The sequence below is a fragment of the Epargyreus clarus genome, unplaced genomic scaffold (genome assembly GCF_041222505.1).
Source record: "Epargyreus clarus isolate Ecla_fem2 unplaced genomic scaffold, WU_Ecla_fem_2.2 ptg000010l, whole genome shotgun sequence".
NCBI lineage: Eukaryota > Metazoa > Arthropoda > Insecta > Lepidoptera > Hesperiidae > Epargyreus > Epargyreus clarus.
The window spans coordinates 12,258,445-12,268,568 of record NW_027332218.1 but is presented as its reverse complement, the minus strand read 5'-3'; the positions used below and the strand labels follow the sequence as shown (position 1 = coordinate 12,268,568).

The 10,124-nt window shown below is 33.7% G+C and overlaps 1 long non-coding RNA gene across 1 annotated transcript; it reads left to right on the top strand.

Annotated features, from left to right (window-relative positions):
• Nucleotides 1-8,139: 8,139 nt before the first annotated feature.
• On the top strand, nt 8,140-9,460 carry LOC140745559 (uncharacterized). The gene is made up of 2 exons (XR_012102671.1): nt 8,140-8,229; nt 8,441-9,460. It is a non-coding gene; the product is annotated as an uncharacterized LOC140745559 (long non-coding RNA).
• The last annotated feature ends 664 nt before the right edge of the window (nt 9,461-10,124 follow it).

The window sequence follows — 10,124 nt, the reverse complement described above, 5'->3', positions numbered from 1 at the left end:
ACTCACCCTTGAACCCCTTGTGTGTGTGCTCTACGTGTATCTAAATTGTCTCTGTGTGCGTAGAGCCCGATGCGCGGCGGCCATTCGAAAATGTGTGTCTTGTTTCTTGATACTGTTTGTGAGATGAATTAGCAAATAATTGAATGTGGATTCACTCATACGAAAGTAATTAAAAAACTTTCTAGGTGCGTGTTGTAGCTTGCTAAAAAGAGTGTAAAATGCTCCCTCTGAATATCTAGCTTCCACAATAGGATGTATCCAATACTGTCTGTGAACAGATCTTTTTTTGCGTCTCAAATATAAGAGATACAGCAAATAAAGTTTTCTATTATAGTCTGCCATGATGACCTGTCCGCACTAAGCTATCGAGCAAATGGCCGTATCGGAACGATTTTGTCGGAAATATGTGAAAATAGCACATGGTGTCGGTTATCGGATGTCGGCTATCGTCGTCCGACACCGATATCGGATCGGATAATCTGAAAACGCTCTAATAGTATAAACATTACCGATGTGACCGAGAATAAGACTGAAATGCGAGTGGAAAATGTTAATCATACAAATACGAACAGTTGCGGTGTATTGTTAAAAACTGTGCCTATTCATATACACGGTCCAAATGGTGTATATAGTTGTGTCGCCTTACTCGACGACGGTTCAACTGTGACTTTAATAAGTGCGGCTCTCGCATCGAAAATCGGACTGCGTGGTAATAAACAATCATTTCGTGTACGCGGTGCCTGGGACGATAGTGAAGTAGTTTGTGAAAGTGAGATGCTGGACCTTAACTTGTCTAATAGTCAAGGAACTATGTTCAAGATCCGCACGCGTAGTGTTAAAAACCTTAACTTACCTGTGCAAAACGTAGCTAACGTGGACTTAAGTAAATATAAATCGCTAAAACCAGAAATAGAAAATATGATTAGTCGTGGACAACATAAACCGGAAATATTGATAGGGCAGGACAATTATCACCTTCTCTTACCTTTGGAAATAATCCGGGGTGAACCTACCGATCCCTTCTTCACTCGTACTCCATTGGGGTGGTGCATGCATGGTTGTATGCCCTACTCTACAGACGATGTCGATGGTCTAAAGCTTCAGACCACGTTATTCCTCTCCGAAGAAGAGAACATGGAATCCGAGAGTATGCTACAAGAAATGCAAAACGAGATTCGTCAGTCGTTCACAACTAAGTCTTCGGGAACTTCAAGCAAACCTGATGTCGGTGATATAGACCTAGAATGTGTTAACAATATCAATATTACTTCTATACACTTACCTGTCGTTTCTGAATCACACAGATTTTCTTCCTGGCTACGATTACTGAGATCGACGTGTGCTATGCTAACCTTTGTTGAGAGGTGTAGAAAAGCATCTGGTGATGTAGACGGAGCGATGATGGAACGCGCTGAAAACCTATTATTGAAATACTCCCAGACGAAAGCCTTTCCAGATGACCTACATAATAACGAACTGAAACCAAGGTATCCGATTATACGATTGAGGCCTACCGTGAAGTATATTAGTTCAAAATGTATGCTGTGTAGAATCCGAAGAGCTCAACCATCTCCGCCTAGAATGGGTGACTTACCCGAAGCGCGGCTTGCGCACCATCACCGACCTTTCACTTATACCGGCGTTGACTTATTCGGACCCCTGGAAGTGACCGTTGGCCGGCACAAAGAAAAGAGGTATGGTGTTATTTTCACTTGTTTGACCGTACGAGCCATTCACGTTGAAATAGTGAACCAGTTGACTACAGACTCACTCATAATGGCTCTTCGACGAATGGCCGCAAGAAGAGGCTGGCCTCGTTACTTGTTTTCTGACAATGGCACAAATTTAAGAGGTGCTAACTCGGAATTAAAAAAATGTATACTGGAATTGAATCAGGAGAGACTTAAAGAGGGAGTTACTACATATAGCATGGCAACAACATGGAGTTTTATACCGCCAGTTAGCCCTCACTGGGGAGGGGCGTGGGAACGGCTTATTAGGAATATAAAGAGTGCACTTAAAGTGATATTGAAAGAGCGTGCACCACGAGAAGAAACAATTATGACATTGATGTTGGAAGTAGAGAACATCATTAACAGCCGTCCACTCACCCACGTCACTGTAGAAGCCAATACCATTGAGACATTAACTCCAAATCATTTTTTACTTGGTACTTCCTCCAATTTGCCTACCCTAGGAGTTTATGATGAGTCTGATGCCTACTTGCGGAAACAATGGAGGATATCACAAATTATAGCAGACATGTTCTGGAGACGGTGGGTTAGAGAGGTCCTACCAGATATGCGCCCAAGACAGAGATGGCACGGTGAGGCGCAACCCTTACAAGTTGGCGATCTGGTCCTGATTGTGGACCCTAACTCCCCCAGAAATGTTTGGCCTAAGGGATTAATTCAGGCTGTACTCCCTGGCAAAGACGGACGAATCCGAGTTGTCGATGTAATGACGAAGAGTGGTCTTCTACGAAGAAACGCAACACGCGTCGCACGAATCCCTATAGGTGATGAGTGCTGTGGCAGCACTAGGGAGGGGAAAATGTAGACGACGCGTTATTGCAGTGGTTTAATTATTTATTTTCTTTATATTATCAGTTGTATTTTATAATTTATCTGTGTTTGTTATTCTTTTTATTGAGTTTGAGTTGTCAAAGAGTTCTTGTCATGATATATTGAGTTGCAAAATAAATACGTATAATATTGCTTTCCAAATCTTTTCCTGGTTATAACCCAAACATCGTTAGGTCCACAACAACCACCTTCAAACTATCACCTATTTTTATAATATTATAATGGATTATAAATGCATTTTGTGTGTTTCAAATGATAGTGGTTGATGTAGAAGTCGATAAGTACCGAACGAAGTAGATGATCAATGCAATATTTTAAAATTATTTACCTAAAATTATTGTTTGTTACAGTAAATGCAAATGTTAATGCGATTTCGGAGATACTTTATCTGTTACCTATAATCTTGCACCACATTTTTCGTATTTTCGCATCTTTTGCAAAAGAAAAAACACTATAAGTATAATGTATTTATAGTGGTGGTTTTGCACAATAACTCTAGGAAATATTTATAAAGTGGTTATTTAGTTACTTTCCCATGATGTAAATAGCGACGAAACCTGAAAACGTTTAATAATACCTTTATGTGCATACAGTTATCATCAATAGCAATACAAATCACGCTACGTGACGTCATTCAAAGAACGCGTAAAATGGCGGCGTTCAAATTTGTCAAATTTTATTGATACTTTAAATATTTTTTAAAAAAATATTTCAAACACTAATAAAATTGTTTATATTTTTTTACTATGTTAAAACGATGTGATAAGTGGTTTAAAATAATAAAATAAAAATGTGCATATTCCCTATTATCTTACTATGTTTCATTAAATCAGGGAAACAGCCCTGATCAACACACATATTAAAAATAGTGACTAAGTAGGAAGGTAAAGTTTTAATGATTGGTTTACAAACTTTCACTGACATTCTCCAAATGTTCTCAGTAATTTTAACTGTTAATTCTTTAAAAGTTTTTAATATGTCGTCAATTAAAATATTTCGAAATTTAAATTTAATGGGACACTGATTTAAATTATCTTCAAGGAAAGTCTGTTTGAATCGGGGATGATTTTAAAAATTTAATAGTTTTAAATGGGATATTCGAGAAAAAAGTTTCAAATTCTTGTGCAATTTTTTTTATCCGAGGTAATCATTAATCTCTTACTTGTACAGTTTATTGTTACTTAATCTTTTTTACAGATTGTATAATTTTATTGTCTGCATCTTTTATTTTATTATGTATGAACATAGATTTTGCCGTCATACAAACTGATTTAAATATTTTTGACGTAATCTTTGAAGTTTGGGCTACTACTATTTTCTCTTTCACTATAAAGCTCGAAAAGTTTACTTCTACTGAGCCCATTCATAAAAACTAAGTCTAGAACTTTTTTGATATCTAACTTCAGAACCGAGAGACCCACTATATACAGATGTTCTCTTGATTTTATAGCTTTACGAGTTATTATTAATGATTCACCATGGATAGCTGACTCACGGCTGAACTAACTAGCAATAAAGTAATTTATATAATGTATTTGTGCTTCACCTTGTTTTAACCAGTGCTCTGTTAAACATATTATGACATAATTATTACTCTCTAAAAATAACTCCAGTTCCAGCTCCTTAGCTACAATAGCTACGTGAGCCTACGTGTGCGATTATTTTTGTGCAATCAGCCGACGAATGGTTTGGATAAGCTTTTGTCTTTTTGTATGTTTTGTTGTTTGTTTTTATTTTAATGCTTATCATGAATATTTAATGAAATCTATTATCTTATAAAATATATTATAATTTCAAAATTATTATCTTGATTAACAACTTTTTATACAGGAAGAACTTTTTCAAACTATTCGTCGTGCGGCAAAATAAATAGCTATTTTTATTCATACCTACGTAACTCAGCAAGGCATCTCTATTTTAACATGCTTTTTTTAAATAGAATAATCAAGTCAACTCAATCAAATTTTGATGTGTACAAGAAGTTATCTTAACTGCAATGCAACGAGCATTATGATTCTATTTTTGTTCATTTATTTTAGTTAACTTTATCATTATTATATTTCCTTGTAAAGATAAACAACTAAAAGTTCTTTAAACCCCATAAACTGCAATTTTAGCGTTTAAATTGAAGTTTTAAATAATATTTGAAAATAAATATTTATTAATAGACGCCATCTTTATACCTTTATACATTCCGTATTATAAACAAAAAGTGTGGGGCGTATTTGACAGATAATAATTATTAGACTCGGAGGTCTGGGGCCCTGTGGCAACGAATTGTTGGAGGCCCCTAATTATTTTCCCTATAAAAGTAACAATTTCTTTCCGTCAAGTCTTTATAAATATAAACACCAATAAATAAAATTATTTTACCAAAAAAATCTAATTAGTTAAGTGCAGGTATGGTCGGTATAAAAGTGAAATAATACTGCTTCAAAAACAAACATAAAAGCTGTTAACTCTTAAAAAGATGGATATATTTTTTCTCTATTTTTTGGGCTTCTCTCTTTTGGGGCCCTGGAGCAAAAGCCCTTGGAAAAATCAGTCTTTGGAAATGACATAAAGATCAATAGATATAAATAGATACATTGTTTTGTATTTTATTACGTAAATGCCTAATTAACAACAGTATTGTTAGACATACGTCACAGACAGCCGCTATCTGATTAAACCTGCGATTCAACACGTGTGACATAACGAACTGAATTTCTTAAGGCGGCATATCCAAATGATATGATTTTATTGTACTCGGCGTATTCGGTGCTTGCCACGAATAGTCTTACATTCACGGGGCGAATTAATAAAGACGCCTGTATTCGCGCGCGGCCTTACAAAGCGTCAATATTTGGCGCAATACTCTAAATTAGGTATTTTTTTCCGAAAAATAAAGTTATTAGCTATACCTCCGCCACGATGCGAAGAGAATTCATGTAAACAAACCGATATTAGGGTCATCAAAATTTTGGTACTGTAAAAATTACTATTATCCTTGTTTTCATTTTTAATTCAACAAAAAACTTCACAATTAAATTGTATCCATTATTTCTATACCTTATTACATGCAAAGTACTCTCACAACTTTCATATTGTTGCGTATAGACAAAGATGAATAAAATATCCTTATCAGTAAGTAAGTGAAAACCCTGTAAATAAGCGTATGCCAGGTTATAAGAACTTTTGGTTACGATTTTGAAAAATCGAAACAGTCCATCAAAAAAAAAGAGTACGTAAATTTCTTTACAACCCCACTTTTACTGCTTCATTTTAAATTAGCTGCATAATAATTGCTTTATAATCCGACTATTTAAAAAACACAATTGCGTTTCGTTTTATTTAAAGTAGCAAATAATATTTTTTGAAGTGTAAGCTGACATTTTAATTTATCCACTATTTTCGTAGTATATGATTAAATTATTATTTGAAAATAATTTTATTTATACTAATGTATAATATTTTAAATATAACTTTATAATAATAGTTCATTGTTACAAATACAAAAAAAAACATTTTGTTTACATTGACTGCTTAGCTATAACGAAACGCACTCTCCGAATTTGGTCGTGTTACAATGATGTTTACAACATGGCTGCTTACGATTACGAGTATTGTGCGTGTTAATATCTCTGTTATCCATTGTTATTTGTTTGTTAAATATTCCTGTTATAGTGTTGTTCTGTTATTTTGTTGAGTTTTTTTTTGTTTCGTTTTGTTTGTTTTGTTGTTCTTGTTATAATGAGTGATTCCCAACCGGGTCCGAGTGGCCTGCAGAAGTTTTCTTCTCCAAAGAAGAAACGAGCGAGGTGTTCACTCAGTTCCTCGGAGAAAACAGTTATATGTAACATTTATAAAACTATCGAAGAAATGTGGCCAAAAGATAGTTTTATATACAGTAAAGATGCCGCAAAAAAAACTGCAGGAACTGCCGGCGTACATTTGAGTACTGTGTACCGAATAATAAAAGAATATCGAACTCATAAACGAGTTTCGTCACCGACTCCAGCTCCTAAAAAGGGGACAATAATGGACAAATTGGACGATATGACCTTGAGTGGAATTCGTAGGAAGGTGCACATGTTATTCTTTGATAACGATCCACCAACAATTGAAAAAGTTTTAAATTTAGTGAACGAGGACGACAGCTTACCAAGCTTGGCACGATTACGATTCTTACGGCGCCAAAATTTGAATGCGGATCCTTATAGATCTCGACGAGACAAGACGAAAAGTAAGAATAAAATTTTTTGATATCTCGCTTAGTTTTCGAGATATCGATATTTAAAAATCGAAAAATAAAAAAAAATATATTCTTTTAATGATGTATTTCGATAGATTTTTGGAAAAGAAAACGAAAACAAAGAATAATTTTTTTCGATATCTTGCTTAGTTTTCAAGATATTAATAAATACATTATTAAAAATGTTGGAATTTTATTGAAAAAAATTTTTGAAGATATATTTTATCCTTTATTATGATTATCACTATTATTATGATAATAATAATAATAATAAAAAAAAACCTAACCTAACCTAACCTAACCTAACCTAAACCTAACCTAACCTAACCTAACCTAGAATAGGTTACATACCCTAACATAACCTAGAATAAAATATCTCTGATCATGTTAGAGGATAGGAGTATAAAAAAAAAAAACTAACCTAACCAATACAAACTCAAATTTCAATCACCTCTAACTTCGTTGTCCCTTGCCCGATTTCTAATTATTTTATACCACCGTACTCGTCTCAACGATACCTTTTCGCACATACTACTTCCGTTTCTCTCCGTTTTCTAAATTTTTAAATATAATTTTCTCCGTTTTTCAAAAATCAATTTTTGGTTTTTCTCATTTTCCTCCGCCGTTTCTTAACGAATTCTCTTCATTTTTCTTCTACCGTATTCTGCACGTCCTCCCCTATCCGGAGATACCAGTCGCACCCATTTCCGCCGCGCCGTTCCTCGGCAATTTCACTTTTAAAACGCAAAAAATCGAAATTTTCGAATAATTTTTGAGTATCGATATCTCGAAAACTAAGCGAGATATCAAAAAAATTTATTCTTACTTTTCGTCTTGTCTCATCGAAATCTATACGGATCCGCACTCAAATCTTGGCGCCGTAAGAACCGTAATCCCCCCCCAAGCTTTAAAAGAACTACCTTTCAAAAAGTTTTAAATAAACTAAAGATTAAATATTTGAAACGGTCGAGACGAAGTGTTCTCATTGAAAAGGAAGAAATTGTGCGATGGCGCTTCTATTATCTTCAAAAAATGTTAAGGATGAGAGAACAAAGACGCAAAATTTATTATTTGGATGAGACTTGGGTTAACGAAGGTACATAAACAATTTTAACTTATTTTTTATATAGAATCAATCATTTCTGTATACTTATTGATCTTTATTTAAACAGTAACCATATAAATTATTATTAATAAGTAGAATTTAAATGTCATAATCAATATTTTATCACATCTTTGGCACACACTGTGTATAAAATTATTTATATTAAAATAATTTAAAGCAATAATATATTATTTGGTTTCAGGACATACAACAACAGTCTGCTCGACAAGTCTATCAGGAGGGACTCTCAACTGGCTTGAAAGCTCCATCGGGAAAAGGGAAGCGCTTGATAGTTGTACACATTGGTATGTTATCATCCTAATATTGTTAGCTTAAGATCACATAATTTTAGATGTGTGTTATCATGGAATTGAAAAAAGTTTTGTAAAAAAATAAACTCATGCATAGCTAATCAGGTTAACGTAAAAGTATAGTTTCTATGTCATATAGTCAATATATGATCACTAGACTGCTACATGTACTTTTCACATTTTAATATTTATAATTTTTTTATAGGTAACGAGGATGGATTTGTGGAAAATGCAGACTTAATTTTCGAAAGTAAAAAAGGTGAAGGCGACTATCATAGAGAGATCAACTCGAAGGTGTTTGAAGAGTGGTTCTCTAGAACTCTAGAAAAATTAGAACCAAACTCCATAATTGTAATGGACAATGCCCCATATCATTCTCGATGCTTGGAACGAGTTCCTTCTATGAATTGGTTAAAAAAAGACATACAAAGTTGGCTAACAGAAAAAGGTATCTCGTTCCAAGCAGAGATGATAAAAGCACAGCTTATCGACTTGGTAACACCTGAACGGGAAAAATACTCAGCATTTGTATGCGATACAATGGCGAAGCAGCACAACATTGAGGTATTAAGATTACCACCGTACCATTGCGAATTAAATCCTATCGAGTTGATATGGGGCCAAGTAAAAGGCCATGTCGCAGAAAAAAACAAAACATTTAAAATAATTTATTTTAAAAAAATATTAAGTGAAGCAATTAAATCTATAACTTCTGCGGCATGGCAACAATGTGTCAATCATGTAATTAAAGAGGAAAAGAAAATGGCAGAACTTGACGGCATTTCAGATAATGTAATTGACAATTTTATTATTCGAGTGACAGACAGTTCAACAAGTCCATCAAGTTCTACCAGTGATGAAGAAGATTAATAATTTATTTATGATGGTATTCTTTCCCGTTTGATGTAATTCCCGTTTGACGTAAATTTGATGAATAATAACAACATGTCTGTAATTTTGAACAAGACTCTTACAAACTATAATAATTACAATCTGGAGTTTACTAATATCTGCATTCTCTTTATATATAAAAGTACTAACTGGACTAACCTTCGAAATTTCTTCAGGAGTCTTATTCAAAATCTATAATGGGCGGCCAAAAAACCTTAAGGATTTGTATTTTTACATGATGTATTACATACTTGTAATTTGTGCTATTTAATTTAATCATTTTAACCCGTTCATACATGTAATAATAGCTAAATAAATATGTACAAAACTCCAAGTTTTTATTTTTATTTTTAGTTACTACTAAACCAATTTCAATTTTATTTTCCAATCTACTCTGGGAATAGAGTATTTACTAACTTACAGTCTATTTATTCTCTTAGAGTCCAAATACGAGACGTGTACATATTGCCATGGAGGATATTAAACTACCATTACTCTAAATTACATTATTTTATTCATTCTGATTAAAATAGAATATCACACAGCATAATATCTAAGAAAATTGTATAAATTCACTTAATACGCATTTAAATGCTGATTTAAAATATATCTTGCGAGATTATTCTCGAAATCTAATTAAACTCAAGGTCAAATATTTATTCACAATATTTAATTCAAACCAGACATTAGGTATAGTGTATAGAATAGGATAGAAAATAACGGAAATTTTCTTTTATTTTACATAATATTATACATTAATAAATTGTGCTAATGAAAAAAGGTTATTGTTATATGCTCGTTATCGGTTGCTAAGCGACGATTGTTGGTAAACATTCTTCTTCCAATTTGGCTGGAGTATACGTATGTTATGTATCTCGTAGAATCCTACTCGGTTGGTCAGCGTTCGGGAAATTACGTAACATCTTCGCATCCAACATACCTCAGAGCCTGAAGTTGAAGTTGTTCGAGCAGTGTATGTTGCCAGGAATGACGTACGG